The sequence below is a fragment of the Lissotriton helveticus genome, chromosome 11, assembly GCF_964261635.1.
Source record: "Lissotriton helveticus chromosome 11, aLisHel1.1, whole genome shotgun sequence".
In the NCBI taxonomy this organism is placed as follows: Eukaryota; Metazoa; Chordata; class Amphibia; order Caudata; family Salamandridae; genus Lissotriton; species Lissotriton helveticus.
The window spans coordinates 852,279,123-852,306,811 of record NC_136072.1 but is presented as its reverse complement, the minus strand read 5'-3'; positions in this window follow the sequence as shown (position 1 = coordinate 852,306,811).

Below are 27,689 nucleotides of genomic sequence, written 5' to 3'. Positions count from 1 at the left end.
CCGATTCACCACACCCCTCATGTTTCACCCAAACCCCTCCCTGTGGCAGTACCACCGGACTTGATGTGGGCGTGTGAAGGTCAGCCAGACATGACCTCTTGCATCATGCTGCAGATGTGTGCTGAGATGCGCATGATGCGAGAGGAAAATTTAAGAGCTCTTGCCATCCTCACTGCCAGTGTCAATTCCCTGACTACAGCCATGTTGTCTGTCCTACCCCAAACCCCCTTCTCACACCACCGTCAAGGTATCCCCCTGTCCGTTGCTCCACACTGTTTCCTCCCGTACTCCTCATGTTTCCCAACCCCGTGTGGTACCTGGTCCTGCACTGGCCAGCCAGGAGCCCGCATCAGATTCAGACGATCTGGACATTGTGTAACTAGAGGATGACCTGAAGGACACTTGACCTGTTGGACAGATTTTTCGAATTTAGACAATTATTTACTTTGCCCCTTGTACATAGACTGGTACCCCTGACACTCTCTGACGTGTTAAATGTATGTTGCCCCACCACAATCCAAGTTCCCTTCTCCTTCTGTAGTAAGAACATCATTTGTTTTCCTTTCTCCCTTCCAATCCCACACTTTTTTTACATAAAACTTTATTTTGAATCATACTGTCTCTATCTTGTTTAACTTCATTGTGAATGTCTTGTACAAAATATGGACATATATTTTGGGAGTCATCTGATCTATACATGAGAGCTTGTTGCAATGATGGGTTTACACTTATACATGTGTCACGCACACACATACATCCCACAATTGGCAAACAATTACCTATCAAGACATAATACAAAACATAGTCTTGACTTGTGATGAGATTGTCTTTTTATATACACATATTCACACTGGTCAAAAATGTTTGGATGTGATCAATGGGGATCGTGCTTGCGATTTTGCAAATTTGAAGGTGAGGATCACTGTGAGGGATAATGTCTGGGTTGTCGCCGAGGTGCAGGTTGTTGTGGTGCATGTGCCTGTACAGGGTGAAGTTCATGTGAAGGGGCGTCTGTACAGTTGTTTTTTGTGCATGGACAGGGGCTGGTTGTGCAGGTGGTGATAGTGCCTGTTCAGGGGGTGGTGATGGATATGCAGGTGGGAGGAGTGCCTTGATAGGGGCGGTGGTGGGTGTGTCCTCTTGCTGTTGTCCTGTGCAGTTTGTGGTACAGGTGTGTGGGTGTGATGTGCTGCAGGCATATGTGATGGCTCCCCTCTCTGCGCTGACTGTGAAGGGAGACTTTGGATCACTTTCAGCATGCCCTCCACCATCTTCATGGTCAAGGCATGGTGTCTTGTACTCTCTTACCTTTGGATCGATATCCTGTTTCTGATATTCTTCGACATGTCTTGCCAAGACCTATCCATCCTGTCCAAAACATGGGTCAGTCTGGGATGCGGGATTTGGCGCATATCCTGCAGGGCCTGAGACGTGTCTGACAGGGTAGCCCCTTTGGCACAAATGTCCTGCCTCACACCTGCCTGCTGTTGGAAGAAGTCCTGATCCCACTGGCCACCATGGCCAGGTGCAGGCCCCCTCTGCAGGGCTCGGCCATGAATGAGACCGCCAGGTCCAGCAGCAGGGGTGAGGTTGGCAGATGGAAGCCTGTGAACAGGAGAATAGTACCCAGGGTATACCTGCACCACAAGAGGGTTGGTACTTCCCTCAGATAGTGGAGAGACTGCCTGGGATGAATTGTATAGGGAGGAGTTTGTTGGGGCACCACCACGTCTGTACTGGATGTGAGGGCTGTGAGGGAGTGATGTATGTGTTAGGGTGCCTGTGAGCTGCGGCTGGTTAGCTCTATGCTGAGGAAAGGCAATGTTTCTTTTTTGAGGCTGAGGCACTTTGCTGGGCGGAGCATGTGAGGCCTTGTCAAATTTGGCAGATGTGGTAAATTTTCTGGCCATGGAATCTGAATCTTCATCTTTGGAGAGGATGGACAGATAGTCTTCATAATCCTCAAATTCTTCAGCCCCCTCAGGTACTTCATCCTCCTCCTCTTGCACAGTACTTGCAGCCTACATTACTTCCTGCAGGAGCAGTGGATTTTCCCCTTTTGTTGTCCGTCGCCCAACACTGGTGGAAGGTCCATCCTCCTCATCGTTATCATCACCTGGAACACAGTGGTTGCAACAGGATAAGTAACTGACCTAGTATAAGATGTGGTGCAACACAAGGGTTGGTTCTACTTTACTTTCCATCAACAGAAGAAGCACATCTGACCTGGTTTGGGTACCGCTACACGTGACAGCTCACACCATAGCACTGAGGTGTTCAACGGAGATATGCAATGCACAAGCAAAGTCACCAGCTCCAGCCACAACTTTGTGTCCCTTTGAGATCTCCCTTGACGTCAGCTGCTGAACCTGACTTTTCATAGGTGTAGTTGATGAAGGGGTCCCTGGTCCAGCAGCTGGAGAAGGAAGTGACACCATACTGAATGATCTGCATTACTAATTTACAAACAGGCACATGTGACACTTATAAAGATGAAATGGTATGTATGTAACTTTGTAAACACCGATTGCACATTCTATACAGAAGGGGATTTGGATCTTTGTCATGATTTTGGAATCTATGACTGGGAAACACTTCATGCCACACTTACCTGATGAAAAGGTGTGAGGGAGTTTTGCTGCTGCAGCCCTGGATGTCTTGAATTCCCCGGGATGGTGTTGTACGCTGCACTGGTGTCATCCTGTCAGCAGCTGTGCTGAGACATACATATCCATATTTCAGTACACCAGATGGTAGCTATGAACTAACATGTATATGTCATTCTCAATGACCATTGATATGATATTCCTGGCCAATGTGAAGCATGTTTACCTCATGGGCATCACATGTGGGCCCCTGTTCACATGCAGCAGTTGCCAGCTGTTGTGTCAGTGTTGTGGACACAGCACTGACATAAATGAGATGACACATAAATAGACAAATGTGTATGAGAAGGTTACTGATATTTGAAGGAAGGGGATAAATCATCAGGACGCCTCTGCATTACATTGACTACACCTTCACCATTAAGTCCATCATGCCTAGTGAGTATGGTGTTGTCTGTTGACAAGTCGAAAGGAGTGTACATCACCAGGCTGACCAGTGTCACATTTTCATATCAGATCAAACATTGCATTGCAGGTTTCATATGTGAGATGCGCAATATTCAGGTGCATTTTGTGGCTCATTTGTGCTTACCTACACAGAAAATCACAAAGCTCATTTTGGACTGAGGGATCACAAATTTGTTATGTCAACCCTTTGAGTGTCCTCTATTCCCATATTCTATTTACAACATCATGGTAGTACCTAGCTGACAATGGATGATGCCTTGCACAGCAGACATCCTAACTTCATATGTCATACACTTATTTATATAGGTGAATGCAGTAGAAGAGCAGGAAAGTGGAATTCAACATTTGTCTAGGATCCCACATTGTGGGTAAGTTGGGAAGCTTTGATGGTTGTCACCTACTTTGGATTTGAGTTGTGCTTTTCAGCCAAGAGATTTGAAAATGTCACTTCTTTAAGATTCATCTTAGCAGCCCATACATCCATCACAAAATTACACAACTGACATCAGTGCAACCCTCATCCACACCAATTTCAATAGGATTTGTCCATGGATATTTTGCAAGTGAGATTTCATATCATTGAATTACAATCCAATTGTGTCTAGTATATTACACTATATACTAGTTTATGTCCTTCTGTACTCACTTGCCATACATTTTGTATCATCCTTTCACTAGCCGCCATGGCGTGATCTGGTATGTGGTCCAATGCCATATGTAGACATGTTGTGATGCAGGACAACAGTGATGTAGAACATACAACATACAGCAGAGATTAGAGGCACCTTTCGTGATCATGAGCTTTTAGGTACATTATTCTTGGGTTTACTGACCATGGCCCTGCACCTGTCCAGTGTGTGGTCCCTGACCAGATGTCGCAGCCAACCTTGTAGCAGAAGTCACTGGTGATACTGGAATGTGGGACAATATCATTGGACCTACAATGATAAGTGTGTTTACAACATTACATTCAGCTGCCACATGTGATGCACTCAATTTGAGGCACAAAGGATGAGCACAAGCAGTGTGGGCACTACCGTTGCAGAAGTGTGTGACAATAAATATCATGAGTGATCTTGCATTCAACTTATAATAGCCCCACTGCCTATAAACAACGTCTATCAAATTGACACCAAAACAATTCCTAAAGTGAGGTCCATTATCATGTTTGGTTTATGTCCAGAAAAATGCCATCCGATGTTAACAAATATGACCTTCTGGGTTGACTGGACAATATCATGTATTGATTTGGACACTGGATGTATTCTCAATGCTTCTGACAATTGAATCTCACTTCTTGTTCATCATTGTTATATTTGTTTACATTGGATTTCTAGATTTTGTCTACAAAAACAATTACAATCTAGTGGAAACGCCTTTTTGACTTTTTGTGGCACTCAATTCCAGTTTTGAGTTCACAGTTCTGGAACTGTTGATGGAATACATGGAATGTTTCCAAATCATAAAGGGATGATGAGCCTAGATATCTTGATTTTTGTCTTTCGCTATTCACAAATGTCATTTGCTAAAGGTAAATGTCCTTTAAGTATTCCAATAGTTTTAAAGTTAGGTTTTCATCTCTGGTTACCATTTAGATTCGGGCCGTATTAGTCCCTCTGTTGTCTGCTGACAATGCATGCATTTTGACCATCTCCTGACCAGTTTGACTTAACAGTTAGTGAGGGTGGTATGCCTTGCTCTGGATGATATCATTTCCTCCCTGAAGATGTAGGGTCCTCTTCTACTGTGGTCGTCTGTACTCAGGCTGAATGTTTCAATAGGTGAGAGGAGAGAAAAGTAACCAAATCGAAAATGTACATGTGTAACTTGTCTGACATTTCCTCATATCTTCTGCATGCTAACAGTATTGTGAAGTACTGCAGCGGCTAGTGCAGGTAGGAACAGTGGGGCATTGGGGGTGTAATGGCAGAGCAGGGTGGGAAACAGACAACGGAATGGTGGAAATAAATGTCTCAGAATAAGGATTCTCTCACCTTGTGCTCGGTGATGCAGCAAGCACAAGGTAAGTTCTTTTTTGGATGATTGTTTTTTTAATTTCACTATTCCGCTGTCTAGAATTTCCTCTGCACCGTACCACTCTCCCTGACGTTCTTGAATGATTCAGCCGCGTCGGGATAAGTGGAAGGGGCACTTTGTCAGTTGCAACTTCACAGTGGTAAGTATATACAGCAGCAGTACTGGTCCCATGTTTTCAATAGTGGGAATGGGATTTGTAATTTCTAATACAAAGGATTCTGGGACGTGTGGTGCAACATACAGAGGGAAACACACGATCCTCTCACTGACTATATATTTATGTAAACTTTGGACAACTTCATTAATCAAAATGGGGGTGCCACACCGACAGTCATTTTATATACTTGTTCTTGTCATCACATTTATCTGGTACCATGTTGCGGACATCAGTCACAGGCAGCCACTCGAGCATGTGGGGGTGGATTGTACTGAGGACATCCTCCTCAAGTGTGGTGAGATGGAGGCGAGTTCTGGATTGTGGACCAGGGAGAATTTTGGCTAACTCAATCCTGGAGTACTTCTCTTTCACCCGTGCCTTTTCATCTTACCATTTCTTGATGTCGCAGACTGTGCGCATATTCTCCCCCAATGCTGTGACAGCAGTGGATAAATGCTGCCATAGAGCTGCCTTTTGTGTGTGACTGGTGCAGTAAGGGGGGGAGACCATATAGCTATTTGTGGTACCTCACAATGAACGCCACAATCATGGTGGTCACCTCATTTGTGAAGTTTTTCTTCCTCTTCAGTTGGTACATTTTCCAGTAGCAATGCACAGCAAATGAAAACAGAAACTTTCTGTGGCCAAACCTGTTCCTTGAATGTGTGCTGCTTTTTTGTGGTTTGTGGTGCTGGTCATGCAGTTGTTTTTAGTTGACTTCATCTGATGCATGGGGGGATGGTAAGCACTTCGACAGGTGTTTAGCATTGATGAAAATGATCATCCAGCCCGAAATCCAGTTTTCCGGCCTGGAGGGGGAGATTCCGGCCCAGGTGCAGAAATTCCGGCCCAAGTGCAGGATTTCCGGCCCGGTGCAGAAATTCCACCCCGGGTGCGGAAATTCCGGCCCAATTGCAGACGTAAAGACAGGAGTTGTAACTGATTTCTGTGAATATTAAAAACTTGTAAGTGCCTTCTGTGAATACCAAAAGTCTTACATTTAGAATTTTGTCTCAGATTAGTTTTGTGAACCGGACCCTGTGAGTTTTCTGAAGAAGTGACCTCTGGCACCAAACCTGATCTGCTTGGTAGTATTGGAGTAAAGACGTCTTTTGATGGATGGCGGGAGGTTGTTGATTGCTGTTCTCTTTCTTTTGGTCCCTAGTTTGTTGAATCAAAGGTGTAACTTGAGTCTAAAAAAGCAGAGAGTGTGTGCCTTTTCGTTTGACCAGTGCACCTGATTATATCTTGGATATTAAAGAATGAAAAATAAAGCCTTGAACTGTAGTGAAGGGCCCGCTCTGTAGGCGCACCTCGGAGGAAAACAAAATGTGCCTCTGCTAGTTTGGTAGTTCTGTAGGTATGTCAGAAATATTATATTGAAAATCTTCTCATCTATAGACAATGGATCACAATTTTTCTTATCTTGCCGATTGGTAAATGACACTATTGAGACACTGTTGAGCCACCACAGGGTCAGACTGGCCTATGGGACAACAAGGCAGTGCCCGACAGGCTGGATGTCTGATAGATCAGTGTGCGTGATGTTTGTTTTAGCAGTTCGTGGTCCTGTTTTACGGCATGATTAGGCAGTTTTTAATATTGATTTCCCTGACATTACTACAAGCATTGTCTCCAGCAAACCCAGAAGCATACAGTCTCACATACCTTGCAAAACACCCATACAGCACGAAGTTACTAGTACAAAACTTGACTGATTTGCCAATGTGGGCAACTTTAATAGCTATCTGATGGGGGCTACTTATATTATTGTAACCAGGGCTTTTTTTCTTTTATCCCTGTCTGACCCTGAGCTAAGATTCTGGATAGGCAAATGTCTTGCTTGCATACCTGAAGAGAGCTTGCTGTGATGGCTTACACCAAACCTACACGTTCTTGAAGCATTCTTTTGAAACTAGGTTTGGTTCAGATGCCTTTTCCTTTTTCAGAGACACCAATGTTAGTTTGTTTGTATTTAAGGATATAACTAACAAAACGGTATCGGAGGGCTAAAGGGACATTTAAAGACCCGTCTAAGTTCTATCTCCTTGAAGGAACAACATGAACAACAAACAAACTTAGAGGTCTAAATCAGAAACCTGATCTGAATATCTTTCAAAATACCTTCATGTCTAAAAAGTACATCAAGATAAAGAAGTGGCTAACAGTTATGAACAACAGACCAGATCGCCAAGAAAAGGGCTACCTGTAATTGCTAATCAAAACCCATTATGGATTCCCATCAATAACTTGTATGGATCAATGTTTTCATTTGGTAATCCTGCCTGGGTATTCTGTCTCTTCATCATTGAGACATACGGCATACCCCCATCTTTGGCATGGGGTAATGACCTACAATTACTAGATTAGACCAAATGATGATGATCTGATGGGAAAGTGCAGGGCAAAAAAATGAAGATGAATGTGATGGTTAAAACAGGATAGGCAGCTTTAACAAAAATTACTTTATTGGGCATAAGCCCCTTCCTTGTTAAAAACAAGAACAGTGCAACAACATAAATGCAGTTTAAACAAATAGCTGCGAGAGGACCAACATGTTTCAGCCTATTATGGGAGGAAACCCAAGGCTTTCGTCAGGGTCTCTGTTCTCAAAGAATGCTACTGCCAAATTAGTGAGAAACGTGTGAAAAAATTATAATAAAAAACACACAAGTGAATTAATAACAGTAAAGGATATATTTCTCCTACATCTGTTTCAATTCCTCCTTGGTACCTGGTGTGATCTATAACAACAAAAACATATGTGGACCCTTATTAGGTTCAAAGGTCTGTTAAAAACGGTAATCTATTCATTAGTGTTCAAGATTTTCAAGTACTCACCCAGTGTGCCCGGGGAAAGGACCTCACCTCTTCCTGGACCTGGCTCAGGTAAATGTGAGACCCCGCTCTGTAAGGACAAGACAACCCCTACACTTAGTATAGATAGAGCGAGCCCTTTTTACCCTGCTCTGTCTATTAATAATGCTTGGGGTGCACCAATGTGTCTTGCACATAGAGCCTGACTTCCTGGTATAAACTTATCACCCAAGAGAGTCCTCGCACCCACATACAACTCTCTAGCTAGACTTTACAAAAAATATTTTAGCATATGTAGTTTATTGCCAATACAGCAAAAAGACCTTTTGTCCCCTATTCAAGGCTGACAGATAAAAGGGGCCAAACTTTAAATGAGACAACCATGAGGTAGTTGGCTTGTTTATCACTATTTAATGTTAACCAAGTCCTCATAAAACAAGTGCCAATAAACAGCCCAGACTGATTCTAGAGCCTACCTGTCCGTCGTTGTCCCAAACGATGACTGAGTCAGGGGGAGGCATTGGGCTGCTCGAAAGAGCCTCTATTTCATACGTTGAGCCCAGCTTAACTCGCGTACTCTCGCGAGATTTTGATGGACTACAGAATGATGTCACCAGACCAGGAAGGAGTAGTTTTAACCAACCGCAGCCTGATTGTATTTAAACATAGTGTTGGAAATAGCAAACAGAAAAGGGAAACATTTCGTAAGCTCTACAGGATGATGTCACCAAACCAGGAAGGAATAGTTCAAAGCAACCCCAGCTTAACTCGCGTACTCTCGCGAGATTTTGACGGACTACAAAATGATGTCACCAGACCAGGAAGGAGTAGTTTTAACCAACCATAGCCTGGTTGTATTTAAACATTGTGTTGGAAATAGCAAACAAAAAAGGGGGAAACATTTCCTAAGCTCTACAGGAAGGTTTAGGAAAAATAGATTGCGTATACCGGGATATAGTTGTTAAAGCAAACAGTGTTTACCAATAACATCTTTAATCGCGTGCTCTCGCGAGATGAATGAACGAATGAAAAGGTGCTTGCTAAAGCGCACTGCAGCCAAGCGGCTTCCTGGCGCTGGGGGGTGGGAGTCGGATTCTACAGTGCTGCCAAGGGACTAAACTGGGAAGGCCTGGGAGAAAAGAAGAGTTTTTAAGGCTTTGCGAAAGGAGGAATAGATGGGAATTGACCGAATGGACAACGGAAGGCTGTTCCAGAACTGGGGGGCCAGAACCGAGAAGCGGGTACCACCGGTTCGGGATTTGCGGAAACGGGGTACTTGGAGGAGAAGATGAGAAGAGGAACGAAGGGTGCGAGTCGGGGTATAAGGAGTGACTAAGGAAGCAATAAAGAGAGGAGCAGAGTGGGTGTAAGCCAGGAAGGCTAAGCAGGCTAGTTTAAAGAAGGAGCGGAAGTGCACCGGGAGCCAGTGGAGGGACTTAAGGACAGGCGTGATGTGAGAAAATTTGGGGAGATGAAAAGTGAGACGAGCTGCTTGATTTTGGATTGCCTGTAGCCGTCGTGATTCGAAGGCCGGGATGCCAACATAAAGGCAATTCCCGTAATCAAGACGAGAGGTGATGAGAGCCATGATGATCGATTTAAGGGCAGTGGTGGAAAAGAAGCGGGAAATTTTTCGGATGAGACGGAGGGACAAGAAACAGGATGAAACAACGGAGCTAACTTGGGCGTGCATGGAAAGGTCATTACTGACCTTGATGCCCAAGGTGCGAACGGAGGGAATTGGGGCGGGGGGGGCCAAAGGAAGGGGGCCAGTAGGAAGGGGACCAAGGATTGGTGGGACCACCCGTGAGGACAAGCTCCGTCTTGTCCGGATTCAACTTGAGATGGTTCATGATCATCCAGTCCGAAATAAAAACTAGGGTTGAGCTAAGAAAAGAGGGAGAGTCAGGAGGGACAGGTCAAAGATGAGCTGAAGGTCATCCGCGTAATTGTACACGGAGACCCCCAGCTCCTGAAGAGAAAGAATAAGAGGGTAGATGTAAAGATTAAAGAGAAGAGGGGAAAGAGAGGAACCCTGGGGAACTCCACACACAAGAGGGCGGGGAGGAGCGGAGAATCCTGCGAGATGGACTGCCTGGGTTCTGCCCTGGAGGAAGGATGCTATCCAAGAGAGTGCAACACCTCTAATGCCGGCTGCGCTGACACGGTCGATGAGAATGGCGTGGTCAACCGTGTCAAACGCAGCCGACAGGTCGAGGAGCACCAACGCCTGGGGGAGGCCGAGGTCAGCCTTGCCCTTGAGCTCATCCATAACGGCGGTGACAACACTCTCTGTGGAATGGCCGGGGCGGAAACCCGCCTGATGGGAAGCTAAGAGGCATTGTTCCTCGATATGGGAGGACAGACAAGAGGTGACATGTCTTTCCAAAATCTTTCCGAGGTAAGGGAGAAGGGAAATGGGCCTAAAATTAGGGGGAGAAGAGGGATCCAATCCCGGTTTTTTGATAATAGGGAGGACTATTGCGGTTTTAAAGGAGGAAGGGACAGAGCCAAGAGCCAGGGAAGAATTAAGCAGGGTAAGAGGGGGTCCTGGACAGGAAGTGAAGAGGGTTTGAAGGATCCGTGCCGGGGCACAGTCAGCTGGGGAGCCGGACTTAACTTTAGCAAGCAGAAGAAAAAATTGTTCGAAGGTGATAGAGGGAAAGTGATCCAGCAGCAGAGGTGGCGGAGGGGGAGAAAAGATAGCTTGAATTTGAGAGACAGTGGAGATGTTGTTTTTGATAACAGTAATCTTTCAAACGGACTACAGGATGATGTCACCAAAACAGGAAGGAGTAGTTCTAAAGCAACCCCAGCTTAACTCGCGTACTCTCACTGGATTTTGGACGGACTACAGGGTAATGTCGCCAACCCAGGAAGGAGTAGTTCTAACCAACCACAGTATCAAGAATGGTACAAACCCCAGATCTTATGAAATAGGAGCAAACTACAGAGTAATGTCCCTCAAATAACAGCTGTAGTTAAGCAGAAAATAAGCTCAGCTATATGCACTCAACAACTATCGTCTTTTGCATCTTCTGAAAGTTATAAAGACACTTAGTATGGTAGTCTTATAGGTATCATAGAATGCTGCAAACACGTTATAGTGATAAAATAACTCCAACTGTTAAGAACAACATGGAGTGGAATCACATCTTACTGACAGGGTGGTCATGATCATTGTAAATTGAACCACGGAATATCATTGTTGAGCCCAATCCTGTCAGTGCGTAATTTGAAGACCCATTTCTGTTCCTTATAAAATAGGAATTTTGATATATCACTTATATGTGATGGAATAAACGGTTTCTCAAGAACAACCCACATAAAATCTTTTTCACTGTGGTTGTGTTGTAAAAAATGTTTAGTTAATCTTGAGACATCTTTTCTGCAACGAAACGTGCTTTTATGTTCTTGCATCCTCACTCGCACCTTCCTGGTGGTCATGCCTATATAGCGTAAATTACACGGGCATGTGATTTGGTAGATCAGGTTAGTGCTGTTACAGTTAGTAAAGTGTCTCAACTGCCAAGGGTAGTCGGTGCCTATGTCGAGGCCTGTTGTCTTGGTCGTTAAAGGACAGACCGAACATCCCCCACATGGATGGTGTCCCATTACGGGAGGTAAGTCCCACAAGGTGCCCACCTCTCTGGTAGAAGTCTCTCGAGGACGGGTGTGTATCAGGCGGTCCCTTAAATTGCCCGACCTCTTAAATGCAAAAAGGGGAAACTCAATCTTATCATTGCTACTGTTTAGTATGCGCCAACGACGCCTAATGATTTTCTGGATACAATTGGATTTTGTATTATAGGTAGTAACCAGAGTCAGGCGATCCAGTTTGGTCTTCTCTCCTTTCGGTTCAAGAAGTGCCTCACGATGATTGTTGGCTGCACGTTTCAACGATTGTTTGATGAGTTTCCTAGGATAATGTCTACTGGTTAGCTGTTCCGATAATTCCTCTGCATGATGTGCAAAAGTTTCTGGAGTTGAACAATTCCGCCGAAATCGGAGGAATTGCCCAAAAGGTAAATTATCGCGTAGGGATTTGGGGTGCTGACTCTCGTATAGAAGTAGCGAGTTTCTTGCCATCGGTTTTCGATACAATTCACTTTCGAGACCAGTCTCCGTCGTGTAGATGGAGAGGTCCAGAAAGGAAACCTTCTCTTTGCTTGTTTCGATGGTAAAGTGTAAGAAATCGTTCTGATTATTCAGCCACCGATGGAAGTTTGTAACTGAATCTATGTCCCCTCTCCACACCACTAGAACATCATCTATATAGCGTTTCCACCACAATATAGACGAGAAAAAGGGGTTAGTTGGATTTAACACTGTTGTCTGTTCGAACATATGGACATACAGGTTTGCTAACGAAGGAGCAAAAATGCTGCCCATGCTCGTCCCTGAGACTTGATGGTATACCGTGTCTTCGTACCTGAAATTTTTTTCTTTCATAGCTATGGTGGCTAAAGACATAATGAAAGGTACAGGGGTGATAGAGTCAAGTTCAGTGTCACCCAGGATGGATCTGATGGTCTCCAAAGTCTCATCCTGGGGGATCGAGGTATACAGGGACTCTACATCTAGGGAGACTAGATAGTCTGTCTCCTGGTTGAAAGGGATATCCGGGATCACCCTCAGGACATCTGTGGTATCTTTCAGATAGGTAGGCATAGTGTGCACTATTGGTCTGAGGAAGTGATCTACACAAGCCGAAAGGGGCTCTAGAACTGATCCTTGGCCAGAAATAATAGGCTTCCCTGGTGGTGGTCTCTGAGGTTTATGCACCTTAGGTAAGGTGTAGAAGTAGGGCATAATGGGATGTTGTGTCTGTAAAAATTGGGACTCTAAAGGAGTTATCCAACCTTCTGTTAAGGCTTCCTCTATTAAGAATTTAATCTCATTCATTAGTCTTGGGGTAGGATATATAGTGAGTGGCTGGTATGCATTGGTGTTACTCAGCTGTCGAAGGCATTCAGTCCTATAAGTCTCCACATCTTGTAGTACAATCGATCCCCCTTTGTCGGCAGGCTTGATAATTACTGAGGAATCCTCAGTTAATGTTTTCAAAGCTTGTCTCTCCATTCTGGACAGATTATTATAGCCAGACTTAGGGGACATCCAGATTTTTTAATGTCATCTTTGACCGCCTGTTCAAAGGTGAACACTTGGGACGGTATGGCATGTGTTGGAGGTAGGAAAGTAGATTTGGGTCTTAGGCCGGTATTGACATCTCTCTCCAAATCAGACTCCTCATTACTTCTATTGTTAAAGAAGTAATGTAGTCGCAGTTTCCGAAAAAATTGGGCTAATTCAATCTGGAGTAAAAATGGATCGCCATTATCTGTCGTCACAAAGCCCAACCCTTTATTAAGAACCACTTCTTCAATGGCGGACAAGGTTTTCTTACTTAGATTAATCACCAAACTAGTCTCAGGTTGTAAGCCTACTCCTGAGCATTCTGTCTGGTGTGGCTCCTGGTCCCGGTATGAGGACCTGCCGTATCTTCCCATTGGACCTGTGGTTGTCCTTGTGTTTGTCTTCTTTTGCCCCGAGATCGTCGGGGGCCAAACGGTAAAAAAGGCTGATTATTGTATTGTGGGTAGCCTGAAAAAGGGCCCATTGGTGGCTGGAATGGCTGCTGAAAATTGCCCGGATGTCCCCATGGTGCTGGATGCCACCACATTTGTCCTGCCATGTTATACTGTCCTCTATGGTTCTGATATCTACCAGCCCTACCAGACCTACCTCGGCCGCCACCAGCAGGTGTTTGTGGATTGGAAGCTCCTTGGTCACTGCCAGAATCAGAGCTAGACCCAGAGTAGTTGGATCCATACATACGCCCGCTGCGACTGAAGTCGGGGGCTTTATAGTTGTCACTCGTGTATGGGTATATACGTTCAAGGTTGAACTTGGCCAAGTCCTTTTTGAACTTATCTACCTTAGTCTGCAAAATGGGATCAAAAAACTCCCTGTTTGATTTATCTGACTCGTCTTTCTGTTTCTTAAAGGCTGTCGGGGTAACTGTAGCGCGGATCTGGCCCTCGATGGTTTGTATTTCCACTAAAATGCCATCTGCCGCCCGCTTGGCTGTACTGATAATTAGTATCAGCCAATCGCGGGTGCAGCGCCACGCAATCATCAACCAGTCCTTAAGAAAGGGTTTATCAGTGAGAAAAAGGCGAGGGGCATTCGTTACTATAAGCCCGGGGGGGGGGACAACTTGCCCTCAGATACTCTGCCATGGTGATCCCGTGTGCCTTTGTACGAGAATGAGCTTTTTTGAGTGTGAGAGCTTTAGTCCAGTCATCAATGGCAGTTACAGCAGGTGCTGGTAAGGTCTCAAGAATACTGGGCATATTATCTAAGATAGATTGGTATACTGCATCATCATAGGCTAAACCGCTGCGTTCAGCCATGTTTGTGAGAGTGAAGGGAGCAAAGAAAAACTAGGGACCGGTATAATACCCGAATGTCTGAAATCCAGTTCCAAAGGGAATCTGGTATAAAAACCACTCACCCAGATGTGGTCATCACATTCTAGCCCGCAGCTGGAGGCTGCTCAAATTTATAACTAACAAAACGGTATCGGAGGGCTAAAGGGACATTTAAAGACCCGTCTAAGTTCTATCCCCTTGAAGGAACAACATGATCAACAAACAAACTTAGAGGTCTAAATCAGAAACCTGATCTGAATATCTTTCAAAATACCTTCATGTCTAAAAAGTACATCAAGATAAAGAAGTGGCTAACAGTTATGAACAACAGACCGGATCGCCAAGAAAAGGGCCACCTATAATTGCTAATCAAAACCCATGCCAAAGATGGGGGTATGCCGTATGTCTCAATGATCAAGAGACAGCATACCCTGGCAGGATTACCAAATGAAAACATTGATCCATACAAGTTATTGATAGGAATCCATAATGGGTTTTGATTAGCAATTACAGGTGGCCCTTTTCTTGGCGATCTGGTCTGTTGTTCATAACTGTTAGCCACTTCTTTATCTTGATGTAATTTTTAGACATGAAGGTATTTTGAAAGATATTCAGATCAGATTTAGACCTCTAAGTTTGTATTTAAGGATACCCTTTTCATATTACTTCACCTTTGTTTTCACTAGCTGGTCTCAATGTAGTTGGTCAGTCAATATAAGAAGAAGGAGGTCCATTCGATCCTCAACAAGGAAATTAGTTTCACCATGAGACACAGACTCCATCTGGGGAAATGAGCAGCTATTCTGGGACATGATAGGTGAACCCATGCTCACCTTTAACCAAAATGTTAACAACGTAGTATTGATACCTGCTGGCAAAGGCTATATTGGTTGTCATAGGTGTTCCTCCAAATTTATCGCCAAAGGTAAGCACCTTTAATAAGGTTATGGCCCAAGGCAGAATGGCTATAACACTATTAGAATGTTCCACCCACTAAGGGTAGAATTTTCGTAAAATAAACAGGGAGTAATAGAAAGATAAGCATTGGAATGTTTTGCACAAAATGTCTGTACTGATGTTATTCTACCTGTACCAACATGCAGTGCGCCTGGGGTTGCTGCGCCTCTTATTGTCGGGGAGACTGTTCTGGATATTGCGCTCGCAGGGATTAATGACCTTATAGACAATAGTTTTGCCTTACTCCAGGGCTGTCTAGCACACCTGGACACTGTTACGGAAAAAATGAATGGCCAAATTGAGAATCTTCAGTTTGCTGTTACTGCAGAGGAGGGTTCGGGTTTAGATGCACCACACAAAGCAGGAATAGCCCCTCTTGAGAAATTGTTGGACAGGGTAATAGCTATGGAGGATTTATTGAGAAAAAGTCATGGTGCAGGTCCCACCAATACCATGAATAATCCCCCGAAGATTATTTCGGATGAGGGGACGGTAGCCCCTTCTTCACAGGTCGAAACCTTGCAAACTTCAGATAATGCACTTGCAGGATATAAGAGCACACCTAACATAACTTGTAATGATGCTTTAGGCTATAACAAGCCCAGAGATATCCAGTCAGGTAATACCATGAGGGAAGCTAACTTTAGAAATAGGGTCCCCGAGCACACTAGTCTAATAAATGACAGTAGAGCCACTGTCGGTAGGCCTAGGTTAGACATTCAGCCTTCTGATGGTTATCAACTGCCTTCGCATCCTCTGTAAGACCTTCAAATAGATCCCCTCCGACTGTAGAAGGGCTGTCACCCACGCACTCATAACCAGAAGACTTGACTACGGCAACACCCTCTATGGCAGAATCAACAGAACTATTCTACACAGACTCCAGACCATCCAGAATGCCGCAGCCAGACTCGTCCTCGGAATGCCGCAGCGCAAACACATGACCCAACACCTATGCGGCCTCCACTGGCTCCCTGTAGAGAAGAGAGTCACTTTCAAACTCCTCACCCACGCCTACAAGGCCCTCAACAACATCGGACCCAAATACCTCAACGAGAGTGTCTCCTTCCACGTACCCAAGAGAGACCTCCGCTCCGTCGACCTTGCCCTGGCAGAGGTCCCCTGCATCTGCAGAAACAAAACCAGAGGAAGAGCCTTCTCCTACATCATGACAAAGACCTGAACTAGCTCCCGGCGAACATCAGATGCACCCCGACCCGTTGCATGTTCAGGAAGGACCTCAATACATGGCTCTTTGACTGATCCAGAGCCGTCTCCCCCTTAGCGCCTTGAAACCCTCAGGGGTGAGTAGAGCCCTATATAAACCCCAGATTGATTGATTGAACCAAAGGGGAACAGTCCTTTAAGGCACTTATCTAGTCAAATAAACTCTGTGGCCTTCCCCACTAATTAACCACATAAAGATATCCTCGATTTGCCCCCTGAATGTTGTCCTTATGTTGCTATATTCACTAACGTACCTTCGCTTCAGGACAGTTCCTAAGAATCTGTAGTCCAGTTGAAAAAAATAAGGTTTTTCACTGGCTATCCTACTCGGCTGAGTATGATAATTCACGTGACAAAGACATCCTGATGGGAAGAAGAGTAGGTTGGGTAGGTCCCCTACGTAAGTCTATCAACGGAGATTGTGTTGTTATAAACTGTCGAAGTCCGGAACTTGCAGGGTATATAATTAGGAGCGGGAGCAATTCACTCAGAGGGGGTTCAGCCCAGGGGATAGGCATAATGCCACTGTTTGTTTTTTATAAACACCTTATTCCTAGCGGCTTACCACACTTAACAAATCCCAGCCCAACACGACATGATCAGATGAGAAAGGTACTATCCGCTATTGAAATTAGCAACAGATATGAGGCATTATCAGTCATGGATGAGCTAGACGGACTGGACCTCGGAAAAGATGCCACCGCAATACCTTAGGGCCCCGCTCAAGCTGACTTGCTACCGGAGGTGTTGATACTTTCCCACCATATTGAATCAGAGATTTACACTCCACTTAGCCCATCTGACAGTAGAGTAATCCCTGCATGTTCAACAAGGGCTAGCCCTGAAGTAAGTCAGTTATGTAAGGGCGGATCCCCTATTGATCAGCAGTTATATATTCTCTCATGGAACATTGCAGGGCTACGTTCTAAACTCAATGATCCTAAGTGGGGTTCTCTTCTGGACAATTGTCATATGTGTCTCTTTCAAGAAACCTGGGCTATTGAACTGATTCATAGCGTGGGCTTCACCATTTTTAGCATAGAAGCTAAACATTCATCATCTGGCAGGTCATGGGAGGCATGTTGATCTGGGCTAAAACAACACTCGCTTGTAAAACAAAATGTCTAGATACAGACTCCCAGGAAATTCTGGCCGTTGTTATGGCCTCGCTCAAAGGGGACATCCATGTTAGGATTTTTAACATTTACAATAGGTTTAAAAGTCCACATAAACCCTCAGATACCATGACAACGTTAGTTAATTTCCTTGAATCCGCCAATAATGAAAGCCCCCTCATTGTGGCAGTAGATTTCAATGCTACATACGAGCCGGTGGACTATGTGCAGGCATTATTCCAGAAGGAGGAAGAAGCTAGAGGCAGCAAAAGGCTCCAAATCCCATCACTTAAAGGATCAACTTGTGTAGCGCAGCAAATGTTATCGTTTACTCTTGCACAGGGGGTGTGGGCATGTAACAGGAGGACTCTCTCAGACCCTAGTGCAGATCACACATTTAAGAGGGGGAGCTCTAGAAGTAGAATAGATTACATCTTGGTCGATCTCAATCTCTGGCCACAAGTAAGCGATATGGCCATTTTAACCCAAAATGACAGCGACCACAACGCTCTACTTTTAAGCTTTACAGGGCTCCTGGTTCTAAGGCCCCAGCAAAGTCAGTTTAGGGCTCAGGTAGTAACATCTAACAATAATAGGAGAATTAAGTGGGCTAACGTAGTTGCCGATGGCAAGCTCCTTCCGGAAGTGTATAAAGAGGTGGTGCAGTTTCTTGTGAAGATGTCTAATGCCTCCCTAAATGATGATGCTACCAGGATCTCACGAATAATATCTTGCCCTTTTTCAGAAGGCAGGGAGGGTCACTTCCTCGAAAACGTAAATATGCCGTTTGGTGCAATAAAGATTGTAGAAAGTCAAGAGTAGGACTCATGGAGGCTGTAAAGAAGGTGAGGAGGCTGAAGATACAGAACAAAAGGAAGTCCTATAAGAGCACTCACAGGAAAGCCATATACGCAACTGGGAAACAGAGAGTTGGCGCACCTCAGTCGAGGATTCTAGGTTAAAGCGTTCCCAGTCATTCTGGCATCTCTTCTGCAAGGAGGTTACTTACCAAGTTGTTGAAAACAATTTCCATATAAAGCCGCATACTTGGGAAAAGTATTTTCAGGCACTATACTCTGATGAGAATAGTGAGGTTGTGGGTGATGCAGGGGACGAACCGAAGGTTTGCAATGATGTGTTTGTTTGCAACAAGGAAGTGAGTTTTTCCCTTGTGGAAGCTAAAAATGCAATTAGTTCTCCAAACTGGAAAAGCCCCTGGGTTAGACAGACTCCCGGAGACCTATATAAATCAGAACTCAATATCTGTGGCCCTCTGCTTCACTCAGTTTTTAATGCCATAACTTGGGGAGGTGTGATCCCGGCTACATGGAAGAGTGCCAATATAATCCCAATATTTAAAAACGGGACAAAGGGGACCCTGCAAACTATAGGCCCATCAGCCTCATAGATGTGTCACGAAAAATCTTTGGTAAATTCGTTTTAACACTCATCCAAAATGAGGCAGAGACAAACAACATACTTTCGCACTTGCAGGCGGGGTTCAGAGCTGCTACCAGCACACTGGATCAAGTGTTTTGTTTTTTAATGCTCATCTGGAAATAGGTCAAACTTAAGAAGAGCCACCTCTCTGTCGTTCTTGTTGACCTCAAAACTGCCTTTGACTCCATCGATCGCCCTAGGCTCTGGACTGCCCTGAGAGACATGGGCCTTCCCCCTGCCCTACTCCATCTTTTAACCAGGTTACACTACTATAATTATGCCAGAGTCAGATGGAGCCTGGATGGGAAGTTGTCTGAAAACATTGTAATTGGGAAAGGAGTGTGCCAGGGGTGTGTGCAGGCCCCAACTATGTTTACCTTATTCCTGAATGAGCTAATAAATGAGTTGTACGACTGTGGAGGTGACCCACCAAACCTCGGAGGGGAGCAAATACCCTAATTCTTGTTCACCGATGATACGTTACTAATATCTAGAATGCCTATTGGCATACAGAATGTTTTAACTAAATTTTCTAATGCTTGCAAATCCTGGGGTTTGATAATCAAGTGCACGAAAACCAAGTATATTGTTTTCAATCCCTATAAATCTGCCAAAGGAAAAGTACTGTTGGAAGGCCAACCCTTAGGGCAGGTCAATGCCTTTGATTACCTAGGCGTGTAGAATTTGTGACAATCTGGTATGGTCCCCTCAAATTTTGAAAAGTACCTTGACGCTTCAACATGTGGATTGTGCACTACTGAAAAGAGCCAAACACTCAGCGTTTTGCCCTATTTCCCCTATGTTAGAAATACATAGGGCTAAATGCCTGGGCGCAGCACTATATGGGGCAGAACTATGAGGTCTTGAGGATATAAAACAATTAGAGGTTGCTGAAAATATATTTTTAAGAGCTCTTCTAAATATTCCATAGAATACACCCCTATTGCCATTACGCCTCGACCTTGGGTTAAAATCGATCTCCCACTGTGCTGTCTTGAGGGTGGTCTTGTTCTGGGTGAGACTTTGGGTTAGTAATCCCCAAATCCCTGTAAAAGATACTGTAGTAGAATTACTATTTCTCCAAAAGAAAAAAGGCATTTTTTTCCCTGTTTGGGAAAGTTAAGGGGTGGCTTTTTAAATTAGGGTTGGGTATACTGTGGGATGATCCATGCTCTATTACAAAAAAAAATGATCCATGTACTGGAATTTTATTAATACTGGTTGCACTGAATCCAGGTCATTAGGCACTCTAACTACACATTTTTTAAATGTTAACAGTTGTTTTAGATTTAAAACGTGTATGGATGATGTGGAACCACAGCAGGCACGTGCACTTTATATACAGTTCGGATTTGGCACTCTTCCGTTAAATGCTATTAGAAGCAGTTGGTCAAATTCATCTATCACTCCCATATGTCCGTCCTGTAACTCTGCTGTTGAAACCCTTGATCATTATTTGTTTTTTTGCCCTGGATATGCTATTTTGAGGAAAAAATGGATTGCTCCTGCATGCCGGGTGCTGTCATTTCCCCGTCCCTCAGAAGTTTTGCGTGTATTTAGCTCCGACACTAACAAATGGCTTGTTTTTACTTTATCCAGATATCTTTTATATGCTTGGTGGCTGAGGACCAAGGTGGTTACACGATCCCTTTTCACTGAAGTAAGGGAAACTCTAGTGAAGGCACTGACCCAAGTTTAGTGTTGTAAGCTAAACACTTTTATGCCTTTATCAATATCTAATTGACTCCACATATTTTTTAATTTACTTTATACTTTATCTCTTAATCTCTGGAAAAGTGACACATCTAGCTGTATTTTAAATACTATACCTGAAGTCATACTACGCTGCTATTTTTTTTATTACTTGTGTTTATTAGTGTTGAATTTACGCACTAGGATGTTTTTTAACACGTGTTGTGTTTTTATGCTATGTGTGTATGATCATGCTATTGGTAGAATAAATAAATAAAGTCTATACCAGTCATTATTGGCCTGGAGTCACTTCACTGTCTTAAATGGAGCTTTCAACATTCCACTATTACACTCTTGCTTATAGGCAGTAGATTGAAATAATTTACTGTAGCTTTTTTTCTGTTGCGTGGGTCTCTGTATTAAGTGCTGTGGGCTTCCGTTTTTTTGCATTCAATAATTCTGCACCAAATTGTCAGCAGAAAAAACTGAAAAAATCACAATAGTAACAAGTTGAGGGTGGAAGTAGTACAGGCACAAAGACAATTCCTAATAATATATAACATCACACAGAAAGTAATGAAAATTCAAAGAGGTCTTTGCCCAAGGAAGTCTGAAACAGGGGAAGGACCAATGCAAAATATCCTGGACTATTAGCCATGTTTGGAAAATGCATGTATGTAATGTTATGATACACATATGTGTAGAACACTCTTATCACCTGGGAGGGTATCCCGGTACTAGTACAGGTGTGGAGTCCAGCTTTATGGGCAGAGTAATTTGAAGAACTTGGGGGAAGATGTATCATCACCATCATTTGCGATTCTCAAATAGCGATTTTGTAGAAATTGCTATTTGAGAGTTGCAATTTGGGATGTATGTAGAAAATCACAATTTTTTAGCGATTTCTTAATATTCCTAAATTGCGATTTGCAAATTGCGAAATCGCAATTGAGGAATAATTTCCCATTCATTTCTATGGGCCAGGAGGCCCATAGGATGATTGGGAATTTATACTCAATTTGCGATTCACAATTTGAGAATCGCAAATTGAGAATAATTTCAAGGGTGCAAGAGTGTCTTGAGGACACCCCTGAATTGTACATATGTGCGCATATGGCGCACATACATGCCCTAAGGGCATGTATGAGCACCACATGGCACCTTCACAAATGTCAAAAAGTGCATTTGTGAAAGAAATCGCAGATTAACACAAACTTGAAGTTGGTGGTAATTTGCGATTTCTTAAGGTGAATTCGCAAAACTTAAATGTTTCTTACATAGTATTTGAGAAATCGCTTTTTGTGATTCCTTGAATGCTTGCGCAAAGTTAAGGAATCGCAAATTTTGCTATTCCTTAATTTTGCGATGCCATTTCCTTCATACATCCCGTTTTCCAGATTTTTTGTCGCAAACGTGGCTTTTTTGCAAATCGCAGCGTTTGCAACTAAAAATCCCGTCTATACATATTCCCCTAGGTCTTCAGCTGTTGCGGAACGCAAGAAGTAAGGAGGAGGCTCTGATGTGTGAGGAGAGGTAGTTCCATGCCTTAAGCGATGCACGAAAAGGCCCAACCTCTAGATCTGCTTCTGTGTATGCATGAGATGTGTGCGAGTTGGCGTTTGGCTGAGTGGAGGAGCCTGAAATGTTGATGGAAGCAGATGTGGTTAATGAGGTAGGCAAGGTCTATGTTGTGCAGTGCTTTACATGTGTGGGTGAGTAGTCTGATCTGTGTGCTTTTGATTATCAGCAGCCATTGGAGCTCTATCTGGTGTAGGTTGACGTGCGTTCCATGTGGGCTGTTGAGAATTAGTCTACCTGCTGTGTGTTGGATAGGTTGTAGTCTACTGGTGAGGTGGTTACTCCAGTATAGAGAGAATTTCCATAGTCCAATTTGCTGGTGCTGAGTGTGTGGGTGATGGTCTTTTTGGTGTGTCCGTGAGCTACTTGTGGACTTTTCTCAGCATCCTGAAGATGTGGAAGCAGGCAACTGAGACCGAGTTGACCTAGGCTGACATGTCCAGCTTGCTATTGATGATGATTCCCAGGTTCCTGGTGTGTGGGCTGTGGGTAGAAGAAGGTCTTAGGTCTGCTGGCTACAGAGTGGATTTACACAGGAAGGTGACCATTCCAAACATCACCACTTCTGTTTTGTCAGAGCTGAGTTTGAGACAGTTGGACTTCATCCAGGTGGATACTTCCACCATGCAGGTGATTAACTTTTGACTCGTGTTGGAGGTTTTTCATGAAAAGGTTAATATGAGTTGTGTGTCGTCCATGTAGGAGAGGGTGTTGATGTTGTGGGTGTGGATTAGGTTGGCCAGAGGGGTCATGTAGATATTGATGAGGATGGGGTCGAGAGATGAGACTCGGGATACTCTGCAGATTAGTTTATTGGTTTGCAAGGTGTATGGCGCAGGTTGACTCTCTGGGTTCTCTCCATCAACGTAGAACAGATTCATCAAAAGGTGGGGCCTTGAATGCCCAACCTGTGCAGGAATCTGATGAAGTTGATGTGAGATACTGTGTCCAAATGCCGCTAACAAGTCAGGGCAGCTGTCTGTCCACTGTAGAGGATTAAGGGGATGTCGTCTGTGACTGAGATGAGTGCAATTTCGTTGCCATAGTTGGACCTGAATCTGAACTGGGAGGTGGTTGGTTAGGCGCCTTTTGATTGCTTACCCTAGGAAGTTACCCAGGTAAGGTATGAGGGAGATTGGCTGGTTGGTGGTGAGTTTTGCAGGGTCCAGGGAGGGTTTAATCAGCAGGGAGGTGACAGCAGCGTGTTTCCAGACTTCAGGGAAGACAGTGGCATTGATGAACTCACTCAATTTGTGAGTGTGGACTGTACTGCTGGGGAAGACTCCTTTATTAATTCTGTGATGAGAGCAGGGATCCAACGAAGCTCCAGAGTGGATGGTCTTCATGGTTGTAGTGGTCTCATCTATGGTGAGGTGTCTCGACTTGGTCAGGATCATTTCTTCTGTTGAGACTAGAAGACTGGTTGTGAGGTTGGTGGGATCCTGTTGAGGGTCGAAGTTGTTGTATATAGCTGGTATCTTATTGCAAAAGTAGTTTGATAGGTCATTGCAGCAGTCTTAGCTGGAGGTGCTGTTGCTGGTGACCACAGGCATGGTGAATTCACGGATGATAGAGAAGACTTCTTGCTGTTGTAGTTGCTGGCTTCAATACAGTATGTGGGAGCTGTAGTTTGGGGATTTTGGATGTGCTGGTGGTGTCATCTCAAGGCAGATATGAAGATGTCTTTGTTTGCAGTGTCCTGGCTCCACCTCCACTTGTTCCAGTTGTTTTCAGTGCAGCTTTGTCCTCTTGAGTTCTTCCGTGTACCAGCTGGCCTGAGTTTGTGATCTTGTTTTTTTTGCTGTGCTTAAGGGGGTGAAGGTGTCAGCAAAGGTTATGATCGATTCATTGAAGTTGATGAAGTCTTCTGTTAGGTTACCGGTTTGCTTGAAGCCGTGTGCTTACATGTTGCAAAGACCAGTTCTTTTTTTAGGTGCTTTTTCAGCAGCAGAGGGCTGCTGCCATTCTATGGTTGGAGATGGTGATGTTGAAGCAGATGATGGTGTGGCAAGCCCAGGTTATGGGTGTTGGTTAGGTGACCATGATGTTTGCTGAGGTTGGAGAAGATTGGGCTCAGGGGGTTTTCTTGCTGATTTCCAGTGATGTGGTGGGAGAGGCTGAGGTTCCTGAGGTTTCTGAAGAATGAGGTTGAGATGTAGTCGGTGAGGTTTGGAGGCTTCTGAGGAGGGAGGTTGGGTTGTAGTTGGTGAGAACCTCTGGAACCTCCAGCAGCTTCAATCTCTGGATGAAAGTTCAAGACTCCCTGGAGGTTGAAGCTGCTGGAGTCTAATATGAGGGGCGCAATAAATTGAAGTATTTGATGTCGCAGGTGAAGTTGGTTTGGGGTCCTGGTGGTCTGGATAGAATGGTAAGTCACAGGATGAAGCTGGCTGTGACTTGTAACTTGAAGGTAAGTTGTTCCATATAGTTGGTTGAGGTGTCTGTGGGGGTGGATCAGCTGACGGTGTCCTTGAATACAATAGAAACTCATCCTCCGAGTTTGTGTTGGCGGACTTGTCTAATTATACTGCATACATTGGAGATAGCTTTGGCAATGCCCAGAGCTGAGGCTGCTATTAGCCATGTTTCTGTGATGAAAAGAAGGTCAGGTATATGGTTGTGCAGCAGTTCCCAGATCTCAGTAGTGTGCTAGATGAGCGAGCTGGTGTTGAAGAGTGACGTAGTGGTGATAGTAGGATGAGGTCAAGTGCAGGTGTTGTGAGATGTGGTGTGGCAGCAGTGCAGCAAGTGGTTGCCAGGTTTGAGGGTGTGAAGGAAATATGGTCGGGCAGCAATGGATAAATGTGTGACCAGTGGTCTTGTCACTGGTTGCAGTCAAATTGTGGACAGATGCAGACGGGCATGCTTTTGGTACGCCAGAGGTGCAACCACTGCACACAGCCTCCATTAAGTAGGTCCCTGTGAATTGGGAGGGGTGCAAGAGGCAGTGGAAGGAGCTACGGGTGCACTCATGGTGGCAGAGCAGGAAAGGGTGTTCGGCACAAGCAGTATTTAAGCAGCATCAACGAGAAGGGAATTGAAAGAGCTGGGGAAAGCAGTACACAGGCAGAAAGACAGAAAAAGTCAGAATGGCAAATTAATGCTGACAATACAGAAAATGAAAAATGACAAACAGTGGTAAAATAGACAGGACAGAAAAAGGCAAAAGAAAAACACGGTGGCAGTAGAAAAGGCAGGAAAGTTAAAAAGGGAAAAACAGTTGCAACAAAAGACACCGCCGAAATGACAACCTAGTAAAACAGCAAGAGAGCGAGAAAGCAAGAGAGAGAAAGAGAGAGAAAGAGGGTGAACAACACTTACAACGCAACTTTTACAACGTAGTGCTTTTACAACGTGGTAATTACAACGCAAACCATTACAACGCATTGCGCTGGGGGGCGCTCTAGGATAGGGAATAGATTTAATTTACTATCCAACACCTTCCCTACTATCCACGGGGACTGGAGTTGGAATAGTAAATTAAACTATTCACCATCCAGCGCCCCAAAGCACTATGCGTTGTAATGGTATGCGTTGTAAAACTCGCGTTGTAAAAGCATGCGATGTAAAAGCATGCATTGTAATGTCATACATCCGAGAAAGAGAGAACGACAGGAGAGAGGATGGTATCTCAATGCTACAGAAGCAGGGTCCAAAAAGGCCTTGCCTGGTGGAAGAACCAGGCCAGATAAGTCCTAGGGGCTAGTGTTGTACACCCTCTTAAATATAGCCCAGGAACTGAGTAAATAAGTTCTTTATGAATCAAATTTTACTGGAATTCACAGCTATTTTTTGGGAACAAAATAGCTGTTTATGTTGACAATAAATCATGTGTTTGAAAGCTGATAATACTGAATTCAGTAACTCTCTGTAGCTTTAATTCAGTTCTTGGTGAACCTTCACAAACATTTCCTCTAAATGTAACAAATTTCTAAGGTCTTATCTTTCACTGATATATAGGCCTTAAAAATACTGCCTTTGGAACTAAGTTACCCTCTCCGTTTTTCAATAATCCACTTGGGTAGATAGAACTACGATGTTCTTACAAACAGTGTAACTGTTTTAACTCTGTATGATTCACACATGCTCCGACCAATATACTGCAGAAACTCTCTAAGTTCTGTAGCCAAGTATAGGAAATACAACAAGCATAATCAACGAACCAAATACACCTTCATAACCCCAACAAACTCAAATATGCCATATTTACAGCTGTCAGATGGTTCACAACATAACATATCTCTAGGAACAACACATAAAGAGGAGGAGCAGCCATAAGTGCCTGTACAGCAAGCTCATTTGCCATATTGTGCTGTGACTTTCTCCTGCTACCAAGAATGAATAGCCACCAGACCTTCCTGCCTATGCTGCATCTAGAGTGCTGTTGGCAGTCCACAGATCATGCTTCCTATGTTTCTGATTCTGCTATTTATGCTTTAGCTGTTACTTAAAAAATGGGCATTTTCTGGATGGCCATTGGCATGCTCTGCTGCTGGAATGACAGCTCGCCCCCACACACTCCCAAGGTGCCCGGCAAGAGAGGGTGATACTGAACAGCACTTTGTGAGTTGCTCACTCAGTAGTATGTGTAAGATTGAAGCAGGGAGGGAATCTTGCAACCATAGTTTGTGGCTCATGAGCATGAGGATTTCACCTTTGTGACCAGAAGAGTTTAGCACTATTAATCACCCATGCATTTTGGCCAGCTTCTCACATCATAACAGTGTATTGGTGACATTATTTTGTTAAATTTGCTCTCCCATGTCTGGACTTTGATTCATTGATTTTACTTCCTGCTTCTTCAAGCTGCAGACTCTAGTTCTTGCCAGTGAAAAAATGAGTGGAAAGGGGAGGGTGAGCTCCCAGTCTCACTCTGAGGTCGCCATGAGTTACTGCAAGACTCTGGTTGTGATTTCTCATATAGCAATATTCCCCAGTGCCTTATATGTGTGATGTCTAAACTAAAGGAGACCCAATAAACACCAGTGCTTACAGAATTAAGCATTTTCTGTCCGGTCACAACAGTGCACGTTACCCCTACTTACCAGTAGTAAAGAGCCTATCCTCTCCCTTCACACATGGTCAAATTGGCACATTCTGAATTGTTATATTTAACTTACCTATAAGCCCCTAGTATATCATACAACATTTAGCCAGGGCC